Genomic DNA, 10143 nt, shown 5'->3' with positions numbered 1-10143 from the left:
CACCTGGCCTCATTTTAGAAAGGAGGCCACTCGGCCCAGAGATGTTAAGTGTGTTGCACAAGGTCACACAGCGAGTCAGTGCTAACTTCTTCTGGGACCCACACAAACCCATCCAGCTCACTCAGGAAACGACACACAGCCAGTTTTTGCCCTGGGAAGCTGTGTTCCCAGGCTCAGCAGTTGCACAAGGCCCCCAGGGCTTTGTTTTCAAAGGAGAAATGAAGCGGGAAGTATTTTTAACCGCTGGCCCCGCCTTGCTCCCTCCTTGCTCCCTCGTGCTAGCTGTCCAGGAAAGGCCGCTTCACAGTGGCATTGCAACTCATGGAAAACAACAAACGCCCAAAATAGATGATACCCAAGCTCAGGAATGGAAAAAATTGGCTCATGGCTTCAAATGCCTCTTTTAGAAAAAGCCAAGAATAGCTTTCAGCCTTTGGGGACCTGCTGGGGGTGAGGGAGTGAGGAGGTGTGGTGCTGGGGCAGGGATCCAGCCAAGATGGAGTTCGCCAAGGGCCCAACTTCCAGCCGGAAGAATTTTGGCCACTTTCCCCCAGGGCACATGAAAACTAGCTTCCCCAAGCTTTATCCGTGCAGGGAGCCCTGTCTACACCCAACTGCTTGTTCACTCTAACCCCACCCCCGCCACCCCACCCCTTAGCCAAGCTCTTCAGCTGATTCTGGAACAACTAACTTCCTTTGTTAGGCCTTGCCCCATCTGGGAGCTCCTCCACCCCACCACGGTCCTAGCTGGGTGGACACCTGCTTATTCTGCCCTTCCTGAGCCTGAAGGGTGAAAGCCAATTCCCCTGTGTATGGGGGAGGGGGATGACAGAAAAAATTGGGGTTTCCATCCCTACTCAGGTAGCCCAGCTATGTGGCCTTGAGCAAATCACTTGACCTGTTGGAGCCTCAGCTTCCCCATCTAGAAAGCAGGAGTAATGTCTCATATATCCAACATTTGTTGTTGGTCCTACTATGTGCCAGCACTGGGCTAGACACTGAGGAAGTAGCCACAACCAGAACAAAGCCCTCATCTTTTGGATCAGAAGATGTAGCCTGCCAACCTCATAGACTGCAGAGAATTTCTTCACACAGTTACTGAGCCATAGTCTGGCCCTAGGAGGGTACAATGCCTTGGACCAGTGTTTATCAGACAATACACCAAGCATGTTAGGTTAATTATGTCACTTAGTATCATCTCAACCCTGTGATGTGGACACTGTATTTAGCCGCATATTACAGTTGGGGACGCTGAGGAGCAGAGCATTAAGTGCTGGACAACCTCGGAGGCTCATCTGCAAACAGTAAGTCGTAAAGAAAGGCCCACTCTGCGCTAGGTCCCAGGTAAGTCCTAGGGACAGGAATAACTGAAGCCTGGTTCTTTGTGTCACAAAGTAAGTAAATAAACTGGAGGTCAGGACATACGCACAGAACAAAGACTTCTTAAAACGTGGGCCCTGTGCAGCCCTTTTACTAAAAATAAGATCTCCGTTGTCTCTTCAACACGATGTTCTACTACTGTCTCCCATTTGACAGAGGAGTAAACCAAGTCACATACGGGTTAAGTGACTTGCCCAATTACCGCGCAACAGGGGTTTCTCCTGCAGGGTTCCCTATCACAGGCAGGCTCCCAGTACGGACCCCGCCGCACGCCTGCACCTGGCCGAGATGCGGAAAGCTGGGGTGCAGCGCGACGGACCGGCTAGGGGAGAACTACGTCTCCCAGGATGCTGTGCGAGGGGTGTGTAGGGGCGGGACCGCCGCGAGCACTAGGCTGTAATTTCTTGGTATTAAAAAAAAAAAAGGTAGCACAAGCGGAGAAAGAAAGAATCAAAGCCTCAAGCGTCATGTCTAGGAATAGCCTCGGAGCCAGGCCAAGTCATTATAGACGATGAGTAATCCGGTTAAGTCATTTCTCTAAACACCATTCCTTGTAAGAGAATTAAAATATCAGTTTACATCAGAGGGGGAGAAGCAGGCTCCAGAGGTCCGGCCGGGAGCCCAGCCAGGAGGGGGCGCGGCTGGCGCGCCTCTGCTGCTCTGCCCTACCCCGGGGCGGGGCTGGATGCCAGGGCCTTGACAGCTGGACCCTGGGCTGGGGCAGCCAGCCAGTTAGAGGGGTCGGGGGCGAAGGAGGTGGAGGCGGGAGGTGGGCGGGTTCGCGTCCCGCCAGTCCTCAGTTTACTACGTTGGTAAGGACTTCGGGGAAAGTTTGGGGCTGCCCCCTGTCGGAAGAATCGGTGTCCCTCTTGGAGGCAGCCCTGCAAAGTGAATGGTGGCGGGGAGGAGTAGGCCAGAGGGGTTCTCTTTTCTTCAGCTCCCGGTTTCCAGAATTCATATCCCAGGCAGCTGCAGGCCTACTGTCGGAGTGAGGGGTTGGGGATTGGGGAAAGGGAAAGGGAAAGGGGGGAGGGTCCCCGATCTCCTGAGAATTCCCTTAAACTTGCAGCAAAGTAATGGGTGTGGCGATGACCACCAGCACAGCTTCTGGAGTCCTGAGGGCAGGATTGTGTTGAATTGGGGAGAGCTATCTGATCAAGAAGCTGCCTCTTCGCATCTAGAACCTGTTGTCTGAGACCCCTCCAGGGGCAGCAACATGAGGTGAGTGCCAGCTGCCAGCCAGACACAGGTCTCCTCCCACTCGTGGCCCTAACCCAGATCCTTACCAGGGAAAGCTGCTGGGGCCCTGAGACTGCCCACTGGCCCCCAAGGCAGCATAGAATAATTGAAGCTTAGAGAGACTGAAAATTTGAGGCAGGCCAGGGCCAGCTCTAAGCTCCTTACACACATTCACTCTTGGCAGTGAGTTAGGCCCTTTTATTATATATTTTTTCATTCATTCATTCATTCATTCATTCATTCATTCATTCATTCAGCCAAAGGACAAGGGGATGCACAGACCAGTTCACAAGTTCCCAGGAGGCTGCATTCGGTCTCAGCCGGGCTACTGGAGTGGGAATTGCCCAGGCTCTGAAGCCAGCCAGGCTGTTTTCCCGTCCTGGTGGCCCCGTTTGCAGGAGAGCTAGCATGACTTCCTCACGATCTCTCATCTTCAATTTCCCCACGTGTAAAACAAGGTTAACAATACTTACCTTGCAAGATTAATATGAAGGTAGAAATAAAATAGGCCTCCAACAAATGACCATTCTGTTGTGCTGGTGGTGTTATGTGAAAACAGCCAGGGCAAATGCAGTGTGCTTCTGAGTCGGGAGAAGAAAGAAGTGAATATTTAATCAACCCTCTTCCCCCACCGCAACTATCTCTTTGCACAACAGGCATCTTCCCCAATGGCCCTTCTGCACAGCCCTGCCCGGTGTGCTCCCCACGGGAGACCTAGGCCGAATTTCCCCTCAGGCCTTGTTCTTGGTGATCTGGTCCGGGCCCTGAGACTCCCCTCCTGATCAGATTTTCTAAGTTTTCAGGTAGTAGCTTCAAAGTCTTGAAGTCTCTGGTGGGGTCTTAGGGTCTAGACAGGACGCCGGGAGGAATTATGGGCAAGGTAAGTGAGTCATCTCCAACCTGAGAAGGCTCCATCAGCCTCTTCAGTGCTTCAAGCCTGGGCTTTGGGCTAGAGGAAGCTGCTTTAGTTCCTGCTCCCCAGAGGAATGCATGGGACCCTGCTAACATCAAAACTAAAACTTCCAGGCTTGGAGTTTTCTGGGACCCTTTTGCTCCCAGAACTTAGGTCAGTTGGACGTTTCCTGCTCTCCTGATGGCTCCTCACACCTAATCCCATGCCTGAAGGCCAGGCCTCTGCACTCATCATCTCGGTATTACCTACCCTGCAACGGCCACTGGTGAGGCCTCTCCTCCCTTCCGAACATCCCAACAATGTTTGAAGCAGTGCCTGGCAGGGAGAAGCCCAGGGGAACTCAGATCCAAATGGTCCTGCCTGCACCTCAGGCCTTCCTTCCTTCCCGCTCTGCCAACCAAAAGCTCAAATTCTCCCCACACCCACCATAGATCCTTTCTGCTTCTGTGTACCCAAGCCCATGTGTACAAACCTGTGCATTTGCACACGCATCCTGTGTGCAGAGGAGCCCCTAGCTCACACACAGGAACACATACACATATGGACACACTCAGCTGTACTAGAGAGTCCACAGCCCCTGGACCTTCCTTCTCCATATCTGGGGCACCATGTTGACCTACCTTGGACACCCTGGAGGGGAAGATGGTCATCCAGCCGTCCTGCCTCTCCCTAGCTGCCCATCTGTGCCTTGGTTTCTTCAGCCATAGGACGGGCCTTGTGGGATTTTGCTGTTGCAACTGACTTCCCTCCACCTTGGCCTCGGCAGGTCCGACCACTGGTACTAGCCACAGCTGAAGACATAAGGCCACATGTAGGTGGCTTCTTTGGGCATTGGGCCAGCTCTTGGGCATGGTGGCGGCTTGACATTTACCCCTCCCTGACAAATCTTGCAATATAGCCAGAGGACTGTATTCCCAGTGCTGTATGCACTGTTCCTGACACCAAGTGTTTGTGCGTGCTGTTCCCTCTGTGCCTGTGTGCCCTTCCCTGGCTCAGTAGGTCCCGCCATGTCCACCCAGGAACCTCTGCTCATCTTCCAAGGCTCATCATGAAGCAGGAATCCACATCCCTTCTAGGTCCCAGGGCTCCCAGCATATACCTCTGCTGTGACATTTGCCACACTTGCCCTTGCAGGCAGTCCCATGTCATTGTGTGTGACTGTCCAGCATCCACGGAGGCTCTATCCCCCAGTTAGGGATGGTCCTTCCCATTGGCCTGCACCATCTGCTGGCAGAGCCACAGCGCTCAGGCCACTGCTCTTCCAGAGAGACTGATGTTGAGAGATGGAAAGGACTTGTCTGAGGTCCCACACTGGCCAGGAGATCTCCATTGGCGAAAAAAGGAATTGGGAAGGAAGAGGAGCAAGTGAGAGGCCACTGAGGGCAAGCGCGTAGCAGGTGTGCGATGAAGATCCACAGAAGGGGCTGAAGGAGGGCAAGGAAGAGAGAAAGGGCAGGATATCTGTTTCCACCTGCTCCCACTGCCTCTCTCATAACCATACACCATCTAGGCCTTCCCCAGGGCAGCACTTCCTAATTTTTTTTAAATTTTTTTAATGTTTTTTATTTACTTTTGAGAGACAGAGAGAGACAGCATGAGAAGGGGAGGGTCAGAGAGAGAGGGAGACACAGAATCCGAAGCAGGCTCCAGGCTCTGAGCTGGCTGTCAGCACAGAGCCCGATTCGGGGCTCGAACCCATGAACCGTGAGATCATGACCTGAGCCGAAGTCGGAAACCAGATGCTTAACTGACTGAGCCACCCAGGCGCCCCAACACTTCCTAATTTTTAAGGGCAGAAACTCTATATTTTGACCTTCAGGTCACACACACCCCTCCTTCCTGGAGTTCCAGGGCTGGGTAACTCTGCAGGTCTGGTGGTCACTCCATCCCTCTGGCCCCAGGCTGGCAGCTTGGATCAGAGCCCCCACACTGGATATCTCTCCCGCTGGTGGACCCTCCGTGGTGGCAGTGAGCAAGATCTGGGGCCCTGGATGCCACTCAGGGCAACACATCCTCAATTCCTTCAGAATCTCCGCGTCCCCAACCTCTGAACCCGCTGGCCTCTGCAATAGGGAAGTTCCAGACACCCAGGAGCCTCGCTCTGATGAGTCTGGGGCCCGCTGTGACTGAGCAGGATCTTTCTCCATAAGTCAGTGATGTTCTTAACGTTCAGTTTTCTCATCTGTAAAATGGGGATAACATAATAATAGCCCTCACACCTCCTAGTGCAAGTGTGCACGCTTGATGAGCTCTGTTTCTTATAAAGAGCTTAGAACCGTGCATGGTAGGAGGAAGCTGTCCATAAATGCCAGCTCTTCTCCAAAGCCCAGAGCAAAGCAGCAGGCATGGTATGAGCCAGGCCTCCGGGAAGAAAGACAGGAAGCCTGGGCTCCAGGTCCAGCTCTAATAAACAGACAGGCGGTTTGGCCCTGGAAGGCCCCTGCCCACCCCACCTTCCCTTCTGTTGTATGTGTCATATTTTGTTCGCTTTGGGGGCTTTTCTGAAAAAATAAACAAGGGCGGCATGAACCCCCTCCTATTCTGGTTAAGTTTTGAAACAGCTCAGAAATCCCCTCCTCCCCTTGTGAGTCAGTGGCAGGAGCATTAAGCAAAATTGCTAGTGGGCAGCCGCGAGAGAAATTCTGCAAAATAACAGCTGGGCGGCCCTGTGGCCCCAGGGATTTGACATGGGGACTTGAAAATATTTGACATGGGGTGCCGCTAAAGAGGCACCGAGCCTGAGGCCCCCTGGGGACAGCGCTGGGCGGTGGGGGGTGGGGGAGTAGACATTACACCCCGAAAAAGATCAGGATGCCCACTCCCTGGCGTAATTTGAAATAAAAACAACTCTGAACGGTTAAATTAGTGTAAAGAAGTCCCACAAGACTGACTTTTCCCGTAAGGCGATTTCGATGCTCATTTGGAAATATCAGATTCTTTCCAAGTATTTTCTTTTTCTATTTTGGTGCCTTAAGCACGTGCTTGGTGAACCGGGCTCGCGCCCCAGTCCTCCGGTGCTCCAGCGGGCGCCCAGCGGAGCACGGGCCAGTCCTACTGAGTAGGGCTGGGCGGCGCGGGGGTGGGGGGGAGGGGGAGGGGACCCCAGGCCCCCAACTGCGGGCGGAGCCTGTCTCCGAGCGGCCGCGCTGCGCCGCGCCCCGCCCTCTCCCTCTGGGCTGGCAGGACGGGGCGGGAGTTTCGGAAAGCGCTTTCCTTGCCCAGCTGGATCTGAGTCAAAAGGGAGAGCTGGTTCAAACCGAAAGAATAATTCGGTTAGCCAAGGCCGCCAATATTTCTCAGGGACCCAAATTACTGCCAGGCAGGGAGCTCCTGGGCCTGAGCCTCGCTGGCCCCTCGGGCTTCGATGAAAGCCCCGTGTCCCCACATAGTTCTTTTCCCCAGAAAGGGGGCCAGGAAGGGCTCAGGCCAGAAAGGGCTGGCTGGGGAAAAGGTGCTTCCTCCAGTCCCACAGGCTCCGTCGGGCGTCTGGGGCCTTCCAGGGATCCTCCTTTGGGCCCAGATGGCAGGGGTGCTCCGGCAGGGATGAAAAATTCCATCTACTCACTCCAGTAAGCCCTGCCCTGCCTCCACCCTTCTCCGCTCATTCAACAAGACCCTCATGCTTCTGTGTGTTTGCATCCTCTGTTCCCTCTACATCAGTTTGCAAATGCCTGTACACCCTCCTGGGGGTAGAGGTATGAAGCTCTTCAGAATTTTCCCTGGAAGTCTCATATTGACACTCCTGGGGGCCTCTACCCCCTCTTCCAACAGGCCTGGCTTCCCACCATAGAGACCAGCTTAAAACCAACTTGAAAAGAATCACTCAAGTAGGTTCGACATCCTTGACACAGCCCCCTACACTCAACGTCACTTCCAGGGCCCTTAGCTCTGCAGCGCTAGCCCTCTGGCCAGCATCCTAGTGGACACAGTGAGGCCCAAATAATGAGATTTATTATTTTTTTTGAACTGTCATTAACCAGGAGAGAAACATTGATGTATACATAGTAGTTCATCATTTTTTTCAGGCTGGACTGCCAGGGTGCGATGGGCCAGGTGGGGCCTCGGGGGCTCTCCTCATCCAGTTTCTGGATTTGACCCCTTGGACCCCAACTCAACTGCCCAGCCTTTGCAGTCACAGAAACTCTCTGGCTCAGGTAGTCTGCTGGACTCAAGTTCATTCTGACCTTAGGACAGGTGTGGAAAGGAGATGCTGATGGCTCATCTTCTCACCGAGAACACCTGGCCTGGGCCGGCTGCACTGCCCCCTCAGCCCAGCTCAGCACCTCAGCACAAAATTCGCCCTGTAAGCAGGACCATCGTGAGCTCCCGGGCAGGGCCAGCCACACAGCTGCTCTCAAGCAGATGATCCTATGGACACAAGACGGCGGTGGCATAGAGGGCCTGGCTGACGGACACCACACACAAGGACAAGCACAGAACATGGCCAAGGTCAGGGACATGCGGGGTCAGCTAAACAAGTGAGGAGGACACAGGTGCATAGACACCCCCACCCCTTGCAGGGCGGTGCCAGTGGGTGAGGCTGGCAGGGCTGGGCCACTGGTGTCAGAACACCTGGCATTATCCCTCTGTAGTTGCTAAGTTACAGGGAAGTCTGGAAAAGGGGGAAGGCACCAGGGAGCGGCCGCTGATACTGACATGAAATATGTTCCTATTATAAATGGTTTAGAGCAGGGGGTGACCATTCATTCTGAGAGAGCTGAAGAGAAACTCTGCTCCTGGGAGAAAGGTGGGAGCATCTCCGTTTTAAGGAGCTGAATGAGAACCTAGAGGTAGGCGGGGGTGCAGAGGTGGTTCTGCCTTATCATGGTACATTCTTGGAAACCTTGTTGGCCTGGTTCCATTTTTGTAGGGTTTTACATTGTTAAAGGGTTGTTTTATTTTATTTATTTGTTTTAACTTTTTTTTTGTTTTTTATTGATTTTTGAGAGAGAGGGAGAGAGTGCTCAAGTGGAGGAGAAGCAGAGAGAAGGAGAGACAGAATCCCAAGCAAGCTCCACACCATCAGTGCAGGACCCCCGACGTGGGGTTTGAACTCATGAACCATGAGATCATGACCGGAGCTGAAATCAAGAGTCAGATGCTCAACGGACTGTGCCACCTAAGTGCCCCTAAAGGGTTGTGTGGAAAAAAAAAAAAAAATATATATATATATATATATATATATGGGAGCTCCTGGGGGGCTCAGTTGGTTAAATGTTCGACTCTTGGTTTCAGTTCAGGTCTTGATCTCATGGTTCATGGGTTCGAGCCTTGTGTCAAGCTCTGTGCTAACAGTGCGGAACCTGCTTGGGATTCTCTCTCCCTTTCTCTCTGCCCTTCCCCCTGCTCACTGTCTCTGTCTCTCTTAAAATCAATAAACTTAAATAAGAAAGAAAATCTTTGAAAAAAAGAATATGTGGGTGCCCTTCATCTCAGGGTGGTAAGTTTGAACCCCACGTTGGGTGTAGAGATTACTTAAGAAAAAAAACTAAAAAAAATATGACTGAGACTTTAAGCCTACAATATTCACTATCTGAATATTACATTAAAAGTTCGCTGACTCCTGGGGCACCTGGGTGGCTCAATTGATTGAGCGTCCAACTCCGGCTCAGGTAATGATCTCTTGGGGCCATGAGTTCTAGCCCCACATCGGGCTCTGCTGACAGCTCAGAGCCTGGAGCCTGCTTCTGATTCTATGTCTCCCTCTCTCTCTGCCCCTCTGCCACCCATGCTTTGTCTCTTTCTCTCTCTCAAAAACTAAGTAAACATAAGAAAATATTTGTGATAAAAAAGTTTGCTGACTCCTGATTTTACAGATGGAAAAGCAAAGCTCGAGAGGAGGAAAGGTCCCTGCTCAACGCCACGCTGCAGACTGGTGGCTGACTGCACTATCCTGTGCCTGCCACTCTCTTGCTCTTCCCTCGACATTGCAATGAGTACAGGGAGGTGGCCTCTCAACCCTGGGTCAGCTGCTCCTGGGAGCCAGGGGTTGGAGAGGGGACCCAAAAGGATGCTTGTGCCCTCTGTGGGTAGTGGATGCTTCCTGCCCCTTCCCTTCCCTTCGGTTGCTCCAAAAGGAGTAGGTTTTGCTACCTTTTCCTTGGGGGTCTCCAAGGATATGAGAATATAGTTACTGGCTTCTGTACATTTTCAGCATCGGTCTGGCCTGTTCATCAAGAGCTCGGTTTCCTTTTATATATATATATATTTTTTTTTTTTTTTTGAGAGGGAAGGGGAAAGGCTGAGAGAGAGGGGGACACAGAATCCTAAGCAAGATCCAGACTCTGAGAGCTCAGCACAGAGCCCGATGCAGGGCTCAACCTCATGAGCTGGTCAAGATCATGACCTGAGCCGAAGTCAGACGCTTAATGGACTGAGCCACCCAGGCGCCCCTATCAAGAGCTCTGTTAATCAAAAAACCCAAGAGCTGGCAGGCACAACATGCACGAATATGTGGGGCATTCTGGGGAATTGATTTTTCTGGGTAAGTGAGGGTTAACTGGAAACCTGGGTTCTTAGGCTTTATCGAAAACGTCTCTACAAATGGCGAGCATTTCCCCAACTTAGTATTTTGAAAAGTTCCACCACTTTCTAAATACGTGACCTTGGTC

General features: G+C 52.4%; 1 long non-coding RNA gene across 1 annotated transcript; it reads left to right on the top strand.

Moving 5' to 3' along the window:
- Positions 1 to 8141: 8141 nt before the first annotated feature.
- LOC115289104 lies at positions 8142 to 9685 on the top strand. Its single transcript, XR_003907379.1, has 2 exons — positions 8142 to 8322; positions 9349 to 9685. It is a non-coding gene; the product is annotated as an uncharacterized LOC115289104 (long non-coding RNA).
- Positions 9686 to 10143: the final 458 nt, after the last annotated feature.

The sequence above is a fragment of the Suricata suricatta genome, chromosome 4, assembly GCF_006229205.1.
Source record: "Suricata suricatta isolate VVHF042 chromosome 4, meerkat_22Aug2017_6uvM2_HiC, whole genome shotgun sequence".
Taxonomy (NCBI): domain Eukaryota; kingdom Metazoa; phylum Chordata; class Mammalia; order Carnivora; family Herpestidae; genus Suricata; species Suricata suricatta.
This window is presented reverse-complemented; position numbering and strand designations above follow the sequence as displayed.